Here is a 24,348-nt window from a genome sequence, read left to right as displayed (position 1 = left end):
TTACTGTTTTCTGTCCTTATTGATATCGAACCACTGGCTCTTAAAGACTTAGCATCTTCTGCTACTGGTCCAAATACTGTTAAAGATAACTGTTTACCTGTTACTCTATCGTAAATAGGGTTACAGATTTGGCGAGCCAGCCAGGAGCCAGTTGGTTTGAATATCAATATTGAACGCGTGTCCAATATGGACTTTGTAAAGAGGTGTGGAGTTAAAATCCCAAACGCAGTTATTGTTAGTGGACTGACACAAGTAGGAGACCAAGATGAACAGGTTATTGACTTCCTTAAAGAATATGGATCTATCAAAAGAACCATTTTAGTTGATGAATGTGAATCTGAATTTTACCAAAACCTGATCGTTGAGTATACGTACGGCACAGCTCTAGAAATATTAAGTGCAGTATTGCCATACGAATATGCCTTGCATTATGATCCCTCTGTTGTTTACAACATCAGAACCTTGAGCGGTGCATACCAAACAGAAATCAGTGGTAATATTACCAAAACTTACCTGTCAGAACTTAAGGCCTTAGCCGAACTTAGCGGTGCTGAGTACGGACACGTGCTAAAGGGAGTGATGTCCCAGATTAGTAAAGATATTGAAACAATGAGCTCTGTATCAGAGGGAGTTCCTCTTACCCATGCTGAAACCCCCACTGAGACCCAGCTAACCATTACCTCCATTGAACAGCACCCCCCTGTCTTATCCTCAGACACCGCTCACAGAAATGATGGCCTTCCTCCCCCTGACACCATCCCAATCAACAGTGTAGGTACAACCCCTTCACTTTCAGCAAATGACATGAATCCACCAGAAATTCAAAAGGTTGTGGTTGAACACATTGTTAGGAGCGAAGCAATCAGTCCTCATTTCCAGCCCCAAGTAAGGCTTCGCTCCTTCTCTGGAAAAACTCCCAGGCCCAATAACGAGACTGATTATGACACCTGGCGCTCCCATATCGAACTGCTGCTAAGTGATCCTAACATGCTTCCCCTACAGATCACCAGAAAGATTGTAGAGAGCTTGCTTTCTCCCGCAGCTGATGTGGTCAAAGGATTACGGCCCAATTCACCCCCTTTAGCTTACCTGCAGCTACTTGATTCGGCTTTTGGCGCTGTTGAGGATGGGGAAGAACTTTTTGCACGTTTCTTAAACACGTTCCAGAATCCAGGGGAGAGTGCTTCCGCTTACCTTCATCGGCTGCAGGTAGCATTAAACCTTGTAGTAAAAAGGGGTGGGGTTGCACTAGGGAAACTTGACAGACACCTTCTAAAGCAGTTCTGTAGAGGGTGTTGGGACAGTGCTCTGTTCTCTACCCTGCAGCTTGAACAGGCGAGAAGTCGCCCGCCTTCATTTGCAGAACTCCTGCTGATGTTGCGCACAGAGGAAGACAGGCAGCAAGCTAGAGCCAGCCGCATGAGGAAACATATAGGTGCCACAAAACGAGTCCAAGTTCAGTCTCAGAGTGCATGTGCATGCGCAAACCCGAAGGAGAAACCACAGGTTTGTCCCAGTGCCATTGAAGACCTTGTGAAGCAGGTTGCCACCCTGCAGAGCCAGTTGACCTCTTTCATGGCAGAGAAAAAGAAAGATAGAAAAGTAACTGCGCAGAAACCCCAGAGCCGAACACCAGACAAAATAAATGCTAACATGCAAACCCAGATAAGAACAAAGCAGATGAACAAACCCCGGCCCTGGTACTGCTTTAAGTGTGGAGAGGATGGGCATATCTCCTCTACGTGTACCGAAGCTCCCAATCCTGCTTTGGTGGCTGAAAAACGAAAACAGTTGGAAAAGAGATTAAGTGAGTGGGAATTGAAGGCTAACAGTTAAACGACTAACGGCTCCTGTGGTGGGACAGACAGGGGCTGAGACAAATCAGTGTCCCTCAGCTTTAAACCTCATAGTCAACTCACAAGCATGCACCAGCATTGAACAATCAGACAATAGCCCCCAATTCAAATTTCCTAAAGGACTCATCGGTACGAAAAGTACAGCTTTTGTGAACATAAAAGATCAAGAAGTTACCTGCTTGCTCGACACAGGCTCACAGGTAACAACTATTCCCCAGTCATTTTATGAACGGCATCTCTCAGAGCAGGAGATTAAGCCACTCCATGACCTCTTACAGGTAGAAGGAGCAGCAGGACAGTCTGTCCCCTACTTGGGGTACATTGAACTAGCTGTAACTTTCCCGAAAGAGTTTGTTGGAGCGCTAATTGAAGTAAACACACTTGCATTAGTGGTCCCAAATCTTAACACCATTACAGAACCCCTTGTGCTTATAGGCACCAACACCCTTGATGCCCTTTACAACATCTGTTCCGAATCTGGGGTTAAGCATCAGCCTATCCCACGTGGCTATCAAGCAGTCCTTAAAGTACTTGAAGTTAGACACAACCAGACAACCCATCCTGAGCCCCAAGGTGTTGTGAAATTACTGGGGAAGAGTGCTCAAATTGTTCCAGCTGGCAAAACTGTCGTACTTGAGGGGGTTTCCTCCGTTAATGGATTCCAGAATGGGAAATCTGTCTTGATCGAACACCCAAACTTACCCTCCTTGCCTGGTGGCTTGCTTGTAAAGGCCATTCTGGTTGATCTTCCCCTCCGGCGACCCTATAAGTTACCAGTCATAATTTGTAATGAGTCCGATCATGATGTTGTTATTCCCCCAAAGGGCACAGTAGCCCAAATGCATACCTACCAGACCATCTTGTTAAAGCAGCACAATGCAGAGTCAGCTGAGCCATCCCAAAAGGCGGCGGAAGCAGAGTCCTTCCAAAAGTCCACTCTGAGCTTTGATTTTGGTGAGTCCCCTATCCCGCCTCTGTGGAAAGAACGCATCACAGAGAAACTAAATAGCATGCATGACGTGTTTGCAAAACATGATGCAGATTTTGGGCGAACAGGCAAAGTAACACATCATATAAAACTCTCAGACGACACACCTTTCAAACAGCGCGCACGACCAATCCACCCTCAGGACATTGAGGCCGTTCGAAACCACATCCAGGAGCTCCTTGATGCAGGAGTCATCCGAGATTCAGAGTCTCCATTTTCATCACCAATCGTGGTTGTGAGAAAGAAAAATGGCCAAGTCCGCCTGTGCATAGATTATAGACGGTTGAATCTCCAGACTATAAAGGATGCGTATTCCCTCCCAAAGCTAGAGGACACATTCTGTGCACTTAATGGCTCTCAGTGGTTTTCTGTCCTCGATTTAAAATCTGGCTTCTACCAGATAGAGGTTGAAGAGGCAGATAAGCCAAAAACAGCTTTCGTGTGCCCACTTGGCTTCTGGGAGTTCAATAGGATGCCTCAAGGAGTGACTAACGCACCTAGTACGTTCCAAAGGCTAATGGAGAAATGTATGGGGGACATGCACTTGAAAGAAGTACTGGTCTTTCTTGACGACCTAATCATATTCTCCAAGACCCTTGAAGAACACGAGGAGAGGTTGATGAAGGTGCTATCCCGTCTCAAAGAATTTGGCCTCAAACTTTCCCCAGAAAAGTGTGTCTTCTTTTGGACATCAGTCCGATACCTTGGTCATGTGGTGTCTAGAAATGGAGTACAAACTGACCCAAGAAAAACTGCTGCTCTCAAGACTTGGCCCGTCCCTAAGAGCCTGCGAGAATTAAGATCTTTCCTTGGGTTCGCTGAGTACTATAGGAGATTTGTTAAAGGTTACTCCAATATTGTGAAGCCCCTCCATGAGCTAACCTCTGGCTACCCACCTCCCCAAAAGAGAGCTAAAGTGACAAAAAGGCCAGAGTACAGAGACCCAAAAGAGCCCTTTGGGGAGCGATGGACCCCTGCTTGCCAACAAGCATTTGAGACTGTAATCGAAAAACTTACCACCGCCCCTGTGCTAGGTTTTGCAGATCCTCAGAAACCTTATGTACTGCACACTGACGCCAGCACCACTGGACTTGGTGCAGTTTTGTACCAAGAACAGGAGGGCCAGTTGAGAGCAATTGGGTATGCGAGCAGAGGGCTATCACGGAGTGAAAGTCGTTACCCGGCGCATAAATTGGAATTTTTAGCGTTGAAGTGGTCAGTCACCGAAAAGTTTGCCGATTATCTATATGGTAATCAGTTCACTGTTGTAACTGACAGTAATCTGCTAACTTACATATTGACCTCAGCTAAACTGGATGTGACGAGCTACAGATGGTTGGCAGCACTGTCCACATTCTCGTTCAAGCTTCTCTACCGACCTGGGAAACAGAATGGTGATGCTGATGGTCTGTCACGCATGCCACACGGAACCTTGGAAGATGACCCAAAGTCACAGAAAGAGAGGGAACGCATTTTCCAGTTCACCAAAGACCATCTCTCTGACCCAGATAATGCCAATGCTGTTAATGCGGAAGTCATACAAGCAATCTGTGAAAGACAACTTATCTACAGCACCCATGTTGATGACAGTAACACTGGAAACGTTGTTTTAGTCGAATGCCTTGCCGTCTCTGCAGATGCGGTGCCCCAATGCTATCAACAAGCAGACCAGTCTGGTGAACTTCCCGCCGTCCCTCACCTGTCTGAAGCAGAGCTGGTGGATAGACAAAGGGCTGACCAGTGTATAAAACACGTCATTTCCCAAATCGAGACAGGTGACACACCTCCCCCTACCTTGCGAAATGAACTTCCTGATCTTCCTCTCTTTTTAAGAGAATTAAGCCGCCTTGAACTTGTGAATAATGTCTTGTACAGACGACGCCAAGAAGGTCCCAAAATAACTTACCAGCTTGTCCTCCCAGCTGAGCTTCGTGGCGCAGTTTTGACTAGCCTCCATGACCATATGGGTCATATGGGAGTTGACCGCACATTGGACCTTATTCGGACCAGGTTCTATTGGCCAAGAATGGCTGTAGATGTGGAGAGAAAGGTGAGGACTTGTGGTAGGTGTGTGCGGAGGAAAGCACTTCCAGAGAGAGCTGCACCCCTAATAAATATCAAGGCCACAAGACCCCTTGAACTTCTATGTATGGATTTCCTTTCCCTTGAACCTGACAGAAGTGGAACTAGAGACATCCTTGTGATCACGGATCACTTTACGAAATTTGCAGTGGCCATTCCCACTCCCAACCAAAAGGCCCGTACAGTGGCAAAGTGTTTGTGGGAGAACTTTATGGTGCACTATGGGATGCCAGAAAAACTACACAGTGACCAGGGGCCAGATTTTGAATCCCGCATGATAAAGGAACTCTGTCAAGTGGCCGGCATTCAAAAGGTGAGGACAACACCCTACCATCCCAGGGGCAACCCTGTGGAGAGATTTAATCGCACCTTACTCAATATGCTTGGCACCCTTCAGAACCAAGAAAAGTCCCGTTGGCGTGATTTTGTCAGACCCCTTGTCCACGCCTACAACTGCACTAAAAACGATGTGACGGGGTTCACACCTTATGAGCTGATGTTCGGGCGCCAGCCCCACCTACCAGTCGATCTGGCATTTGGACTACCGCTGCATGGCAAGCAACACACGTCACACTCCGAGTATGTGCAGAACCTTAAATCACGGCTTGAGGAGAGCTACAAGTTAGCCATGAGTAATGCTGCAAAGACTGCGCACAAGAACAAAACACGGTTCGACAGACGAGTGATCGCCTCAGGCTTGGAGCCTGGAGACCGAGTGCTAGTCCGGAACGTCCGCATCCGGGGGAAGCATAAAATCTCGGACAGGTGGGAGTCTACCGTCCACGTAGTAGTGAACAGGGCAGGTACCCTACCTGTCTATGCTGTCAAGCCCGAAGTCGGTGATGGTCCATTAAGAACCCTGCACAGGGACTTACTCCTCCCATGTGGATTCCTACCTATGGAGGAAAGCAGCAAGTCTGTCAAGCAACCTACAAAGCGCAGAATAGCAACTCGTGCAAATCCTGTTCTGGATGCTGACCCTTCAGAGGAGGATGAAGATGGATTCATCCCAGTCCACTGGTTCAGTGAGGTCTCAAATGTGTTCATCCCCACAGTCCATGAAGGTCTAGCACAGCCCAAAGAATCCTTGTCTGATGAACAACATAGGCAGTATACTGTATCTCCAGGTCCCTGTTCTGTCGAGAGCCCAGTAAATGCCCAGGCCGAAGATTGCCCCCCTGAACTGTCTGGTCCATCAGATATGTCTACCGATGCCCCAGTCAGTCCTCTGAGGTCCAGCAGACCTACCAACCATTGTAGTAATACAGAACATTTACCTACTGAAAGCACCGCCCCAATCGACCAAGTACCTGAAACTGACCCCATTAAAAGTGACCTGCCTGATACCCACTTACCTGAAGTACATCCTGTGGAGAAAGAGACCATACTTGATGCTGTCAATGACATCTGTAATGAACAGCGGTCAGAGCGTGAGGAGGAAGTAGACAGAACAAGGACTGAGAGGTCTGTGGAAGGAGAGAAACCGGAAATGGATGGAACTGAAACCAGAGAGGAAGCAGAGAGAATGACAGTCACAGATGCTCCTGTCAGGAAATCCAAAAGGGAACGTCAACCGCCAAGGCGACTGGATTATCCTGAACTCGGAAACCCATTGGTCACAGTTGTTAAATCATTTCTCCATGGGTTGACCACTGTGTTGTCCGATGTTTTGAATGAAGATCAAATAGCCTCTGTACCTTCCCTCCCATACCCCCCTCAGGTAAAGCACATTTAAGCTCTTCCATGTACAGGGACGTACATGAGTTCAGGAGGGGAGAGTGTAACCAGGTCTTAGAACGAAGTCCTGGCATAATAATCCCTTTCTTAAAGTTAATTGAGTCTTGAGATAAATGTTTAAGTTAATTAATCAAAGTACATTTTCTATGTATAAAGAAAAATAGTTAAGTGATGACAATGAATAAATATGTGTTTGTTAAAAAGGTAAGTTTAGGAAAAAAACGCCATCTACAATAAGTGATCAAATGCATAAAAAGATAGAAAAAGAGCGGGTTTCCCCCTGAAAAAAACTGTTCGCACTACAATTCCCATGCTCCTTTTGTGAGGAGCTGACCAATCGCTGAGCTCCAAAGCTTCAGGCAATCGAGTTCCGCCTTCACTTCCTGTTGGCTACTTCCTGACTGAAAAGACTTCATGGCTGTTTCGTTGCCTAGCTGAATTCCAAATCAATTACCATCCTTAGGAGAGCGCGATCAGCAGGCGGCTGCCGCTGATCAGTCAACCAATTTAAAGAGACCCACTCATTGACTCAACGGTGAGAAAAAAATAAAAAAAAACTCTGAGACCTGTTAGGTTACCTGTAAAAGGAAAAAAAGTGTTAAAGCATATGTATGTGAATTTCTTGTCAGTGATGTAAGAGGTCAATATTTAGCGCATTCCTTCACTGTTACCGGTGCATGGAGGGATGATAAAGCACGCTTAGCCTTACTAGTACCTCCTAGATCTCTATGAATGTTCTTGCATTATTTGTTTTGCGCGAATTGTAGTTCTCATTTGTATTGTATTTGTATTGTGGGTTTGTTACTACTTTGAATAGCGATAACCCTAAATGCTTGAAATTGGTTTTGTTAAAATGAATGAACATGGATGTAAAAGCACTTTAGGGTATATTTATAGTTCACTACTATAAACACTTGGATCTGATACTTGATATATTATGGTCGTACGACTGAACCTTCTCGAGAACATGATTTGAACCAGTTGATATAAAGTGCAATGTTATTGATTGGTGATAATGCATGAGATAGATAGAATATGAATGTAATGAGCTTTTGGAATTCTTTTGGCCAACCCGTAGGTCAGGTTTTTTTGCCAGGTTCATTCCAGTGATGCACATGAATCGGAAGTTATGCCCAACCTAGAGTTGAAGCCCTTCCGGTTGGATTTGAATTGGATGTTCATACCCTGAACCCCGAAAGATTCCCAGTGTACGTTGGGTGGCGAGCCACGGACCCACGAGCAAAAGTCCTTGCGCAGTCTCATCTTCCCTTCTTCACGGACTGTGTGGTAGGATCCATGAGTACTGGCGTACTGATACCGGAACAGATACTGGTGCTGTCATGACACTGATTTAACTAGAAAAAAAAGAGAAAAAAGGGCCCCAACGAGCAATAAGACTATTTTTTGGAACTGGGTTTATTTCTTTTGTTTTAAGGGTGACTTATGCCGGTTTCATTATTTTCTTATCTCTTTATATACATTCTCTGAATTAAATTGTTACACTGTTTGTTATTGTTCCTGTTGTTAAACAAAGGGTGATCACAACAACGCAAATTACTGTTTTCTGTCCTTATTGATATCGAACCACTGGCTCTTAAAGACTTAGCATCTTCTGCTACTGGTCCAAATACTGTTAAAGATAACTGTTTACCTGTTACTCTATCGTAAATAGGGTTACATAGGGGTTGAATGTAAATGATGAAGAGCAGTGGCCCCAGGACAGAGCCCTGGGGGACGCCACATGTAATAACTGAGGTGTCTGATTTATGACCTAATAGGGTAATGAAATGTTTTCTGTCAGTGCTGCCCACAAACTCCTAAGTTGTGGAGTCTCTGAATCAAAATTGGGTGTGAGGCTGTGTCGAAAGCAAAAGTTGGAGGATTATGGCACCGATGTCAATTGCAACAAGTAGGTGATTTAAAACATTAACTGAAGCAGTTTATGTGCTATGGAGGTGGCAGAGACTAGAGTGGTTCATGAAGGCTATTATTTTGAAGATAGGAGAGAAGCTGGGAGTAGACTATGCATTTCAATGTTTTTGAAAAGATTTGAAATTGGGGAGTAGTTAGCAAGGTTAGTCGGCTCAAAGCCAGACTTTTTAAGAATAAGGATGACAGCCTCTAATTTGAAAGCAGTAGGAACTTAGCCATGGACAGGGATAAATTGAATAGGGTGGTGAGGAGGGGACCAAGCACCAGGAGATGTTTCTTAGTTAGAGGTGTAAGAAGAAGGTCAAGTGAGCAAGTGACAGAATTTGGAACAGTGATTATGTCACAAACCTCAGATATACTGACATACTGTAAGAGTAGTTTTAGACAGATAATCCATGGGGTAGCAGAAATATTGTGATCAATGGATTTGAATAGTCTCTTGACATTGTAAAACAAACATGTGGCTTCCTATTATTGCTATTTATGACATTGCAGTAGTAGACAGATTTCTCAGTATGTAAAGAATCCTATAGCAAGTAATGTTTCTTTGCAAGTCTCAACATGAACAGTAAGGTTGGTTTTCTTGAGTAGTCGCTCAAGTCTACGGCCTTTCTGTTTCATGGAACAAAGTTCTGGAGTATACCAAGGAGCAGGGGCATTAGCAAAGCACACGTTTTCAAAGGGGCAACAGAATATAATGTCAGATAGCACTGTGTTGAGAAGGGAGGCAAGTTCATGAGGAGAGGAAGGGCTACATTTCATGGATAAAGTTGCACAAATAACTTAGGACAAGATGGAAGAGTCGACAGAGTTTGTGATACGAAGTGAAATATGCCATTTCTCAGACTGAGGAGCAAAATGCAGTGGAAGATAAAACCAGATGGTCGTGTGGTCAGAGCAGGAAAACAGAAGAATGAAGGTTGGAAATAGACAAATCAGAGGAGCACACTGATTAAGTACAGTGAGTGGCTTTTACAGTGGGTAGGGCATGAAACATGCTGTGTAATGTGGTGGCAGTCAAGGAGTGAAAAGAAATCATCTTGCTGTCAGGTTGCTCAATATGCATAGTAACATCACCACAAAAAAGCAGATGCAAGGAGAGGCAGAAAGAGGTGGTAAGGAGTTCAGAGAGAAATATAGGGATTTTTTTGGGTGGGCAGTAAATCAGCAATACTGTAACAGAGCAGGGTAGGAATGGAAGGAAGCAATATCTGGCACTCAGTACGTTTACATGCACAGCTAAGTCGAGCTACTTGACTATGCCATTTAACCGGACTACCGTCTGTGTCCTCGTATACATACATGGGAGGGGAATTGATTTATTGACCAAAGTATATCTGTCTCCGGTACAATAGGTGACGATATGGCTCCTTTCAGCTTGTTAGTATTTGGCTTTTACCGGTTGACCTATCACGCCACAGACGAAAAAAATAATAAAATCAATAATAATGGATGCGTGGACAAATGAAGTAGCACAAGCTATAATTGTGATTTCGTTGGAAGAACAGATACAACAAGATCAGGATAGCATAACAAGAAATAAAGTATTTTGTATAATATACTATGACAGCACGGTATTGAAAATTTTTCAAGTATTGCAAAGTGATTTTATTGTAATAAATATTGGGGTATTTATTAAAGAAAAAGGAGTTCAACATAAATTTCTCATCAACCCATCTAGGAGTTATTTAAACAGCAAGGATGAAAATGATTTTGATTACATGCAGCAGAGGAAAACTTTAAACTGATTTTTAAACATAAACTAGATAATCTTGAAAATTAATAATCATTAAAATTGCAAAACTTGCTTTTTTTCCTCTAACAGAGTAAAATGTTTTAGCAAGATTTAAACTCCCTGCTCTGTAATATTAGTACCAAATTGGAGGTAATGAAAAGCCTGATCTTCATCTAGCTGACTAGCGATATAAGAATTGAATGTGCATAACACGCAATGTTAGTATTAATATCACACATCGTCCAGCCCTATAATATACTACAGCCATTTCTCGAATTCAGTACATATTACCCCACCTTGCATTGTGATGTCATTCGGTACCATTTTTCATGCCAGTGGAAAACCAACACCTTGAAGTACCATACTTTTGGTACCTTCTTGAAGTACTGAAAGTATGGTACCTAGTGCGGTGGAAAAGCGCCCTTTAGTTGAGCAGTGAATTGGACATCTTTACAGCGCTGTGCTTTTTGCACATGGTCTACATCCTCTGCTATGCTTCAAGGTTCTTCTCTGTACGAACTACTTCTGTTACTTCTAGGTCAAAGCCCATGGGGGAAATTGTGGATCATGAGCAGAGCACCTAGGCCAGTTTGAGTCCGATTGAAAATGTACATCCATCCATCCATTTTCCAAACCACTTATCTTTTATTGGTCGCGGGGGTCCGGAGCCTATCCCAGAAGCTACAGGCACGAGGCGGGGAACAACCCAGGACGGGGGGCCAACCCATTGCAGGGCATTGAAAATATATATATGCAGGAGTAAATCGACTCAAGTTCACCAGTAAGACATCCAGCAGTACAGCTAAAATTATAAATCAATTTGAATTGAAAACTGGCTGTGCAATATATTAATTTTAATACTAAAATAGGGCTTAAAAACTTGAAATGACCAAAATAATAGCACTACCCATTAATGACTGTGAAATGAAAGACAAGTAAGATGATCTGAATAAATCCAAACACAAAGGAAATGTTTGGCTCCTGTGGCGACAATAATAGCTAATAAAGATTTCTCCACTTCTCCTTTGCTCTTGTTTATTCTGTGTTCATCTTGTTATTAACAATCAATCAGTTCCACAAATTAAAACCAGCTGAGCATCTTCAGCCACACACTGATTCTCTGGGCTTTTATCCTCCTTTAAATGTTTTTTCTGGCTTTTATGGTTGTTTTTCTTCTAATTAAATATTTCACTGTTCAAATAAACTAAGCTATAGTTGGTGAGTTATATTGGTAATGTCAAATAATGTATTTAATGATTTGTGAAATTTATATTTAAATTTCCCGCCGGTTTTCAAAGTTAGTGGAAGCGCTAATCCGATAAAAAAAAAGTTAGCTTTGTTAATTAGCAGTTAGTGGATTAGCGGAACAGTGCCCAGCAATGCTAGTCTCAAACAGCGCATTTAAACGTATGTGAAATTTACTTAGTGCGAAACCAATGGCATGTAAGCGTTAGCAGCCTAGGTGGAAAACACTTATTTGCTTTACTTGTTTTTATTTAAATTATTAAAACAGTTGATGTAGCTGGTTGTAGTGTATTGAAATGTTTTATAATTGTAATTCATATTATTCATTCTTCATAGAATTTGCACATACCTTCATGGTTGGGAGTTGAAATTCCACCCCTGCTCTCTATCTGTGAAGTTTGCATGTCACCCTCCACCCAAGTTTCCAGGTTCTCTAGTTTCCAACCACACTCAAAACACATTGGGTGTTTGGAAATACAATGTATGCAAAGAACATATTTGTATTCTTGGCAAGAGCATTCTTGCTAACTTGCCTCCCAAGATCAAACTTGGGATGCAATGAATAATGGGATTGTTTTCATTTGGTGAGGATGCAACCGATGCATCCTTGATATTTGGGGCTGGTCAAGCATGACATCTAGGGATTTTTCAGTATTTTTCTTCTTGAGTATTGGAGCTATGCTTCTGCATTGGAAGATGACATAAAACAGGTACACGAGAACACAAGAACAGTTAAGTATGCATATTGATAACCACCCATGGACTTAGGCAAACTGACCTCTCTAAATTACTCCATTGTGTGTGTGCCTTGCAGTGGACCCGCATGCCATCCATGGTTTTCCTTCCCTCGTGCCCTTTTTGACCTAAAATCCATGTGTACAGAAGGGTTTGCCTTTGCAAATAACGCTTATCTATGAGTATTAATTATGCAACTTTTGGCACTCAAATTGTATGGGTCACAAAGTGAAACGGCAGGGCTCTGGAACTGTGGGCTATATTTTTATTCCATGGTCTGAATTATCTTCTTCTGTCAGAGGTGTGAAAAGATCTGAAACATAATAAGATGGTAATATGATATCCTGATGGATAACCTGAATTCGGTGAACAATAGTGTTCCAGAACATCAACAATCTAGTCCCGGCGTCCATTCCCTGTCTCAAAATACATTTGTGATATTCTCTGCTACATCCTACCCAAGTCAGTCTGGCACTGTACAGGACCACCTGGTGACTGGACAACAGTTTTTGATGCATTAGTTCTGTTTAATAGACCAAGAAAATTGATTGCAATTAATCGAGCAGAATGTGATATATACCCATCTAACTAGTAAATATGATGCGATTTAGTATCAATTGTACTTGCCAAATTTTGACATAATGATATAGGCTTAAATAACAATATGCTGCAGTATTATTTAGTATTTTCCTGATTATTCTACTAGCAGCTAAATTGCAAGACTTTGCCCCCCTGACTTGTCTCACTTGCTTTATTTATATATAAAAAAAAAAAACACCTGGATTAGTAATTTGCTTTTATCTGCTTTCTTGCCCAATGTAGTCTTGTCAAAGCAGGCTTTCTTGCTTATCTGGTTAACTTGTTGGATTTGAGGTATCCAAGTTTAAAGGACTTTATCTTCATTCAGTCGCATTAAACCCAGATGAAGGATTTGATTTTCATGCCACACTACACTGGATGGTCCAGATGGATGGAGCTAGTCAATGACTCACAACTGGTTGAGGCATCAACAGAGGTGGGGGAGTGATGTTCATGGGGTGATGTTTTGGCGGTGGGCCCCTTTAGGGTCCATGTTTGTGATAAACTGATACCAACATCAAACAGTACCAGAAAAAAAATCTGGACACACCCGCTTTTATTGCATCTGCCTGTATTTTAGCTATGTTAATCACCTTATAGTAAAAAGTCTAGAGGCAATGAAGTAATACATATAAAATATTGCAACATTCTCAATTTTTATCCCTCAAGATATACGTAGACTTTAAAAATGCCCCCCTTGACTTCAATGACAGCATTGCAGACTCTTGACATTCTTTGAACCAGCTTCTAGATCAGGGGTCACCAACATGGTGCCCGTGGGCACCAGGAAGCCCCCAAGGACCACATGAGTTGCCTGCGGACCTGTTCTAAAAATAGCACAACTCACCAGTGAGCAGCATTTTATTTTATCCTGTTGCTATTCTTCTTTCATCACATTTGCATTTATGTAGTATCATTAATCATTAATAATAATATATAACTAAAGGTAAACTGAGCAAATTTGTTATTTAAGTATCAAACTGGTGGCTCTTTGTATGGCTCAGTACCCGTGAAGTACCTCTCAGTTTCAAAAAGGTTGATGATCCCTGTTCTAGATGTTGCCACCTGGAATGCTCCAACAGTCCAGAAGGAGTCTCCACAAGTTCTGGGCACAAGTTGGGTACCTGGCTCTTATTCTTTAATCCAACTCATTCCAAACCAGCCCTATACGATTTAGGTCGGGGGATTGTGGGAGATTGTGGGGGCCAGGTCATCTGTCACAGCACTCCACCTCTTTCCTTGTTCACAAGATAAAACTTACTACATAACCTCAAGGTGTGCTCCTAGTTGTTATCTTGCTGAAAAATAAACTATTTTCAGTAGATGTACCCAGACTTTTGACAGGCACTGAATAATAAGATATTGCTTAGGACCAGAGGCAGGGCTTTACCTGGATGTGATTGCAGTCAGTCACGCACTCACATTCACCAATTCCCATAACTTCAGCTCTATGGATTGTCAGAAGAAACAATCCTGGAGGTGTGAAAGCCAGGGCAGTCACCTCACTGCTTTAAGTCTAAAAATTGCATAATATACTCTTGTTAAAAGACAATGTTATTTGGATTCTGCAAATATCTTCATGTGTAATTCTTCAGACATTGTTAGAAACTGGTAGGTTTCCAAAATTGACAGTAAAATAGATAAGGGTAGAAAGAATTACAGGAGAAAGAAAATCTTGTAAATATGGATACTGTTTTACCCTTGCATGGCCTTTGAGGGATATTAAATTGACATTTAATGTATTTACTATTTTACTTATTAGATGCTTTCAACCAGACTGATGTACATTATTTGAGAAAGGAGGGTCAGCCAGTCCTGGCACAACTGAGCTCATGTCTTTACTCAAGAGCCCAAGAAGTAAATCATACTACTAATGTTAGGATTTGAAATGGTGATTTTCAGGTCACAAACACAGCATTCTTACCTGCTGAGCCACACATTACCATGCAACAACTGTTGAAAGAATAGAGTCTTAAAACATTCATCAACTTCTGCAGACAGTATCACACATGAAATGTGTGCAGAACTGGAAACAAAAGAAATCCCTGCAGTAATTCCTAATTTGGAAAAAAAAACATGCACTCACACACACACACACACACACACACACACGCACGCACGCACGCACACACACACACACAGAGTTCAGGGAAATATATTGCGCAATCATGTTTAGTTGCTGGACAAGCAGAATAAATTTCCATAGTGAATAAGTGAACTGTACTATTAGTCCATCTATCTTTCATAACTGTTGTGAGGAGACCTCTCTCTCTCTCTCTCTCTCTCTCTCTCTCTCACACACACACACACACACACAAATGTCAGGGAAACATATCTTTATGGGGACCGCTCATTCATTTCTATGGGAAAAATGCTAACGCCATCTATTACAACCTTAACCCATAAGTAACAAAACCAAATACAACAGTTTTTGCATTTTTAATTGTTTCATTGCAGTCATGGATTTTTATAAAATAGTGTTTTCCCTTATGGGGACCAGGAAACTGGTCCCATAATGTAAAACAAACACGTTTGGTCCCCACAAGGTAAGGTATACCTGGACCACATACACCTACACACACACACACACACACACATTCATACACACACACACATAGTCCAGCAAGCCCTGATGAATTTTATTTAGGGTCTATGTCACCAATGAACTTCACTGATTTATATCTAGAAAGAAGAGTATATAGCCAGTGCATTTTCAATAAAAACTAGAAGTCGCTGGATACGGTTTTGTTTTATGCTTTTATGCTTTTTTCTAAGACTGCTGTTTTCTCTAAAGGTGTGTGATGATAAATAGGCTCAGGTTCCACTTGTCACAGTTCCCATAATGAAGGAAGTTGCTCCTAGTTGACCTGAACTGCAAATTGCAGTCGTTGTGCGAGCAAACGCAGTCTCCGGGCCATTAACAGGATAAATAAAATGAATTACAGAATTTATGAGTTCTGCAAGATGCATGCTAAAACAGCATTTGCACACTTGATGTAAATTTTTGGCATAAATTTTCTAATTTCATTCACAAATATAAATATACACCACATTCCAAATTAGTATATTAATTATTATGTTTTTGGTTTGTTCTAAAAACAGGTAATTCTGTTTAGGTAATTTTTTATTATCTGCAATGCTTTTTGAATGTTGATGTAAAAAGAAGCAACAATACCTGATAATGACATGTTTTTATTCATTCAAGCATGAAATAAAGTGTCCCAAATGGTTATGCAGACAGCAATTTTTTTAACATTTAATATGCCATAAAAGACTCAAAACAGAGATCTGTTGTATTTTTTTGTGTAAACATACAGTATTGTTCCTAAAAATGTATTAGGATACATGTTTATGCATAAGCCCCTCTTTGAATGAAGCAGCAGTACTGTATGTATTTATGGGGGTGGGGAGTTTGAGGATGATCTGGTTCCTACCAGGGCCAGTCCGACCTATAGGCGATATAGGCCATCACCTAGGGCCCCATTTAATTAGGGGGTGCAAAGGAGCCAGTGAAAAAAATCTAAAGAAATACCCGTGGTTATATTCCATTAAACTACAGTTTTTCTTGTGAACAAGGTATGATCTAGCTAGTTAGTAGCCAGGTCCTGTGTTGTACTGAAATGTTTTTAATATAAATTAATTGGCGAAATTTATCTATTGCTCAGGGTGGGGGTGGGGGTGGGGGGGTTGAAACCAAATGTATGACGATACCTTCAAATTACTGTAACAGCTCTCTCATCCATGATTTCATTTCATTTCACTGCATGTTGTACCTGTACATCTGTGCATGTGACAAATAAACCAACCTTGAACCTTGAACCTTGAACCTTGATACTTGTGAGCGCACATATAGGCGTTGCCCCTATTTTATTAGAAGATGCCAGTGTTGCCTTCCAGAGCTGCTGGTTTGAGATGTACTGCCAACAGATTATAGATTTTACTTTCAAAATGCTCCATAAGTTCTCACTAGGGTTGAGCTCAGGGGATGAAAGCGGCCAAACCATAATTTAATAAGTTTTTATGACCATATTGATAATGATAAATGCTCTATTTTCCATTTGAACAAGTGCAGCTACATTGGAATACATCTGTTTCTCTACCTCATTCTGCTCACTATAGCTAAAAACCTGCTATTTTGATGTTGTGGGGACCATTTTTCAGGCCCCTACAAAGATCTGTCAATGCAATCAAAAAAATAAAAATGCCAAAAGTCTCATATTTTGTTTGGTTACTTATGGTTAAGGTTAGGGCTGGGTAGGGGTTAAGGTCAGCATTTTGGGATTAGAGTTTTCCCCATAGAAATGAATGGAGAGTCCCCACAAAGATACAATGACAAACCTGTGTATGTGTGTGTGTGTGTGTGTGTCTTGCCCCATCCCCTGCCTTGTGTCCTGTGCTTCCTGGAATTGGTGTTTATGGATAAGAGACGGATGGACGGATGGCTCAGTTTACTCATTCACCATGGAAATTAATTCTGCCTGTCTAGCAACTAAAAGTGATAGCCACAATATCAGTCCATTTTTTTCATCATTAGGAATTACTGCAAGGATTTTTATCTTCCAGTTCTGAATGGAGAGAAAAAATATAAAGTCCCAGCTGTATTTTTTGCCCTTGGAGCTAATGCTTTTACGCTTAAATTAATTCACACTTGCTATGACCTCTTGCATATTTCATGTTCATTCTTATTTACTAAGGTGAATTTGTAGAAATAAAAATGATAATGCAGTGTACAGATAAGGCTTTCATGGGCAATTTGAAATTCATTAGCAGTTTCACCAGCAGGGACGTAGCTAGAAATTCTCAGTCCCGTTACATAATGTCATTTTGCCCCCCCCACTGGAATGGGTAGGCCTTTCAACGTTCAATCTGCAGAAATGTGGGTGCCACAGCAGACAGAATTTGCGAAGCCTTACATTTTGGGGCCCCGATAACATGCAGGGCCCTCCAAATGGGCCCCGGTATCTTGGGTTAGTTTTTAATATTTATTATCTATCCACATTTACCGTCGCGTGATTGTCTGTGATTGCAGTTTAGCAGTGATATGCTTAACTTCATACATGGTCTTGTCTAATAAAGTTATTTTTCTTTATAAAGATAACAGTAACTTTTGGAATATCAATCTTTTCTTCCAAAAATTAATTTAATATTGCCTCTACAGGTACTGTACATACTATGTACAATCAGAATAGACAAAGCAGAATGAATATCAATGTGACCGCCCAAGACTCTGCTTTTGCTATTGCTTTCTAATTCAATAAAGGCATACTTATCTCAGGTGGCCGACAAAATCTTACCACACGTGATTTATCTAGTCCATGATACGTACAGCTGTTATTTCTAATGGGAATCTTCACCTGACAAACAGGTCATGACCTCTGCAGAGGTCCTGCATAAACTGGGGTTTCCCAGAGATGAATTCATCTTCAAAGCCTCTACTTCCAGCCCACAGCCCACATCAGTGCAGGTTTCACAGCCGATACGTTAGAATGCACTGTTGTCTTTTATTTTTTGTCAAAAATACTTCTGAAGTTGGCCTCGCATCTGTTTTTCAAGGGGATGAACTCGAATAGCAGAAAAATGTGGATGCTTCATGAGAGAAACTTTTGGAAAGGAGTGGGAGTAACAGCAATTTTTCAGCTAAGTAGTTTCACAAGTGGAAATCTCAAAGGACTGCAGCCCTTTTTAGGAGGATCAAAGTATTTCGATGTACACTCACTGTCTGTGTGGAATTCAAGTTTATGAGACAGTCTCAGCGCTGAGCCACAACTCGGGGTTTCTGCAGGATGGGGCTGTGGGGCTGTCTGAGAGCATGCAGTGCCTGCAGGCAGAAATTCAAAGCTATGTTCAGGATATCAACACGAGGCTCTTTGAACTCCCTGTGAATAAAGTGAGGTCTGCTGAGTACTTTGAGACAGGCACCAGGCAAAGCAAAGTGACAAAGCCCATTCATTCACTCCACATCTTCTTCATTGCTGGTCATATAGCAAAACTGAATTCTGTTTTACACTCAGCCCCAGATAATGCCCCCTGACCACAATTCCCAAAGCCAGTCCCCTGTTACAGTCGCCCCCATAAACCATCCATCCATTTACCAGCATATTTTCCCTTTTGTTTTATTTGTTCCCCATCCCCACTTCCCAAATAAAGCCTCCATCACTTCATCAAATCTCTCCATCATAGTGTTTCCAAATCTGGTCCTCTGAGCTCCCTGCTTGACAATCCACATTTTTGCTCCCTCCCAGGTGCCGAAAGCGTGGACCGTCCGTGGGTCCGAGGACCAGATGAGGAAATATTGCTTTGCCACATGTTCCTGTTCACCAACTTGACCTGAGCAAGTTCAGCTTTTATCAATGGGGCACTTAAATATTTTGTATTTAAGTTTGGAGTGATGAAACAAGCTCTGAGCTGTGCAATACAACACCAGACATATTTTTGATTTTTATTCACAATATACATTTCCCTTGACACGTTCATATTCATGAAAATTATTATTGATAATTAGTCTTATTTTTCAATTATGCAGATTAAACTATAATAATAATATGAGGATATACTGTGGTAACAATTAGCATATATTTCTTAAAACCACAGGTATCAGAAAAAAAGAAGGTAAGAGAGAAAACTCGGGCTCCCACAGACAGAAGCACAGAAGCAGAGTGTTAAAACAAAGAGGAAAAGGAAATTACAGGACAGACTACTAGAGACAGAAATGTCAGGTCCAGAAAGTAAAAATCCAGTTTCAGCCAAGATTATGTTTCAGCCAACCAGTTGAGTGTAACGAGTCACAGTCGCGTAAAACTCAGCCGATTGGTTGAAACAAAGTCTTAGTCTGGATTTTTACTTTCAGGACCAGAAATGTCCACCTCTAAAGACTATGTATGAGGAACATAAGAAAATCTGCTGCCTTGTTTGCTAAAAACTACCTGCAAAACAACAGTCTGCATCTTATCAAGTCAAGATGAATTGCCTGTGCAGAAAGTATAAATGTTATAGAGAGGTAGGGCATGTACCGTCATATAAATGAGGGTCCGCTGAAGCTGGAGACAGAGATTAAGTGGAACAGACTAATCAAACATGGCAAATGTATGATGAGAATCTTGGCAATAAGCTGCTTAGTTAACACATCTCAAAAGTTATACCCTGACTGATAACTTTTCCCATCTGAATCATAAACATGGGTTCTGCACACATATTTTTCTCCATATAACTCTTGCTGTTATGTGCGCATCTTTCTAAAAAAAAAAGGATAATTTTTGCACACATGACATCATCATAGATAGTATAGCACCTGCATTCCCGAACATGACACCTTACAGGGGCCGGTGTATTTTGGGTGCGTATTTAAAAAGCCCCACTCTGTATCACAGACTTATCTTGTTCACTTCTCAACAACTTCAAAGACAAACAAAGTAATATCTGTCATTAGATCTTTTCAATGCAAGTGGAAGGGGGGAGGTAAGGCGACCACAGTTACTTTCATCCACCAGTGACATTTTTGTGCTCTAATTTGTATCACTGTTAATGACTGGGCCGGAATGTGATGCCTGAGACGTGTGACATGCTCAGTTGGGTTTCCTTTTCCAAAAACTGTTCATATTGTACCTGCGCAGCCTTGTTATTTTGGGACCTCCTTCATTTCTGATATCTTTCAGATGGTAGATTGTCCCATTACTGCCCCCTTCCTCTCTATCCTGGGAAAGGGGAAACAGAGATGCACTGGTCAGCAATCCTGCAGTGTGGTCCTGGGTTCCTACTGTACCGCATTAAGCTCCACTCCCTCTCATCAGCATACCCCTATACAGGTTATAAGGTAGGACAGTGCTCTGCTCCAGCTGATATGCATCGCTCGATGGAGCATGTAGCCTGCGGAGACCAAAGATGTGGGTGGCTGACAGTATGCACACTGGAGGTGTCTGTACATCTTCAACACCCGTGAGTTGGCAAAGATGCTGTGCATTGAGGTGGAACTCAATATGACCTAATATGGGAAAAAATGAGTTATACCATATACAGTATATATATATTCCCAATAAACATGATTCAGTGTTTTATCTCCTTACATGTATGTCTCTGTGTCACATGGTTCTGATAACCATCCCTGCACAAGATGCTCATGAATAGACTCATTACTGATCCATGCTGGTCGGCTTTACCAGAAATTCATAGGAGACCTATTATAGCACACTTGGTTAAACAGAGTATGTTTAGAATTTGCAATAGTGAAGCACAGATGAAAGACTGATGTCTCATCCAAAGGGATACTTGTTAAATCCGTTGAGTCCAGAAATCAAAATAAGAGGACTACATAATAAAAAACACAGGGTTCAATCTACATACATAATGATCAAAGTTTTATTTCAATATATGTTCACAGAAATGAAAAGAAAATCGAGCATCTTTTATAATACCCCAGTAGGCAAAATTCTTTGGGCCCAGAGTTCTTTTATCAAAGCTCACAGAAAAGCCAAGGGTCATACATCATAATACTTTATGTATAGACAATGGAAAATCCATCCATCCGTACGTCCATCCATCCATCATCTTCATTACAAGTAGTGCCTATAAGTCACTGGTGTTGAATAATGTAAAGTAATTACAAATAAAGTTATTATAAGTTAATGTGTTACAACAGCTTGACAGTTTGTAAAAATAATGGAAAGAACAAAACATGCAGCTTCAAAGGACCATTGATGTCTCCAGACAGTTATTCCATTGATGAGATGTTGATACACATATTCATTGTTTAAATGAAATTGACCAGTTATATAACGACTTACCCTTGACAAGGTCTGAGCCCTATCAGAGGTAGCATAGCAAACAAGGCTGGTTGAGATGCAAGTCCTTCACAGTGCTTTCACACTACAAGCAATTAAGGCCCAATGAGCCTAACTTGACACACAGCAGGGGCAAGATTCAATCCCCCAACTCTGAACATGGAAATACATATTAACATAATAAATTTAAAATTCATTTAGATAATTTAAAGAAAATAAAGTAGTGGCTTTGCTTTTTATACAAGGCAATGTATTTAAGTCTTTGTTTAAACAGTTTTATGTTAAATGGATAAGAAAAGACTCCAGGTTGAGATGTAAAGGAATCATTACTTTATTCCTTTGCAGTGCAGCTTGATCCTCCCTGGCTTCTCCGCATTGCGCCTCTCTCCAAGCCCTATGAATTATTCAGGAGGGCGGAACGCGATGGATTGTATGCCTATGTGTGTGTGGTTGGGGGCAGGGTGATTTATAGGAACGAAGGCAGCTCGCCACAGACCTCACAAATACATGCCAATAGTTGATTTTCAGCATGGAAATCACACATTATTCACTGGAAAGCATTCAGATATTTTATATTGCCCTGATTCAATACCCCACAGTTATAATGTGATTAAACATATTTGGTTAGATTGGTTTGTAATGGTTTTAATCATTTCTGAGCCCTGTGCACTAAATATATGCTGGCGATGAGATGAGAGGTGGGGGGGAGGGGAGGGTGAAGCACGTGCACATGTACTCAGGCAGAGACACACACACACACACACACACGCGCGCACACACAGGAAACTAAAACAATGTGTTCAAGACCACATTACCAGTATTAAAATTTCAAAGTCTGATCTGTGAAGCAGATTGCCCACATTAGCATCACATCTCACTGAAATTAACAAGTTATTTGCTTTCTTTTTCTTAGGTATCCAGGCAACAGCATCACGCTGGGCACAGTGATGAGTCAGAAAGACTAAGACACCACATCTACAATCAGATAGATGGTGTGCAGCGGCCTTCGTGTGGCGCACACATATACTGTATGCATCTAAGGCTGACTTCCGGTTGCATTGTCAATCCTTATTGTTCCAATGTTCATGATGAAACTTTGTCTCGCCTATTGAAAATCCCTACTTTATTCCATCTTAAACAAACACAAATGTGTATCAACAAAAACATCTTGGTAATGAAACATGCCTTCTCAACTAATTTGTCCGGTCATTCAGCATTACGGAGTCACTCTTTGACAAATCAAATTGACAGGTGTGCAGAGCAGCTCCTGTTTATTTCCCTGGGGAAATGGACTAAAGGATGGTAAATTAACCACAAGCTGACAGTTTCTGCAGCACAGCTCTATGCACTTTTTTGCAACCACCCTTCCTTTGCTTGCTGGTTATTTGTAGTGACAGATTCTGAGACCAGCGTAGCTCTACAACATACATCCAGCTCCTAATGTGAGCGATGTTACCCCCCAGGGGTGCAGCTCGACATTTCGAACCCCATGAAAGCATGTCATATTGAGCCCCCAACCCACACCAATCCAATTATGTTCCAAATTTTTTAGCAACCCGGTTACCTGCTCACTGAACAGAAACGCTCCTCTCAGCAAATTAACGTTTTTTTTTTACTGCTTCTGTGTAACATACAGTTCTTCACATTATAGACACATTTCTGGTTTTGACTAATAATGTATTTTGGTGTGTGAATTGCATAAAGTGACATTACCACTTAACAACGTTAACGTTGGTGTGTTAAGCCTAGTTCATATTTCACATTACATACAGACTCTCGTGTACATTTTATATTTGTCCATGGATGCAGACAATCATGGTCAACGCATGCTTACAGCAATGATATTTCACCAGACCAGCAGAGGGCAGATATATTGCAACAAACAGAAATACAAGCAGTGTAGTCAAATGGGCAAACTTATTTGAAAAGTTTTAAAGTTGTTCCTATATTACCGTAATACAGTATACTGCGGTATTTTCAAATCTTGGCAACAAAATATGGCAGGACCTTGCCCCACTCAGCGAATTTTATTGGCAAGATTCCAAAATGCTGGAATATTGCTGCCTTTGAAAATAACCATCAAAATAACCATCAAAATACCAGATACCGAGATGCATCCAAAGTATGATCATTAGTTTAATATAGAGGAAACAGTGGATCTTTGTTTCTATGCCACTTTGTCTCTTTAAATAAAGATTATATACAGTGATCAGTTAGTTGGTCGTTTGATCATATGATTAACTGATAATCAAAATAATTCAGTATGGACATAGTGGTTAACCCTTTTATTTTTTAAATAATTTATATTTTGCTACTTACTACCTAGTTAAAAAATAAATTAATAAAATGTATTATATATAATGTTAGCCCGGAGGTAGTAGTTAGGTATTTTGTTCGATGCACTGCTTCAGTTTCTCTACAGAAACTAATCTCCAAGATGTTACAAGGACAGGACATTTGTGTGTCGATATATAAACCGGATTTATTAATCTCATAGTGTTAGTACACATGCTTGCTATTTATATTAAAAAAATCTGTTACATATTTTTTTAAAAACGCTACACCGTATTGAAAATCAATCATGGCAAAATCTGAGAGATTGGCAGAACAGTGACTGCAGCAGCCTGTGGAGAGAGTGATGAGAATGTTGAGTAGCACAAAGCATACATGTGTACCAAAAGGAGG

At 41.2% G+C, this 24,348-nt stretch overlaps 1 long non-coding RNA gene across 1 annotated transcript; it reads left to right on the top strand.

Moving 5' to 3' along the window:
* Window positions 1-7,062: 7,062 nt before the first annotated feature.
* On the top strand, window positions 7,063-8,217 carry LOC140591745 (uncharacterized). The gene is made up of 2 exons (XR_011992058.1): window positions 7,063-7,198; window positions 7,742-8,217. It is a non-coding gene; the product is annotated as an uncharacterized lncRNA (long non-coding RNA).
* Window positions 8,218-24,348: the final 16,131 nt, after the last annotated feature.

The sequence above is a fragment of the Paramormyrops kingsleyae genome, chromosome 6 (genome assembly GCF_048594095.1).
Source record: "Paramormyrops kingsleyae isolate MSU_618 chromosome 6, PKINGS_0.4, whole genome shotgun sequence".
In the NCBI taxonomy this organism is placed as follows: Eukaryota; Metazoa; Chordata; class Actinopteri; order Osteoglossiformes; family Mormyridae; genus Paramormyrops; species Paramormyrops kingsleyae.
The sequence above is the reverse complement of the archived record's forward strand: the minus strand, read 5'-3'. Positions and strand labels throughout refer to the sequence as shown.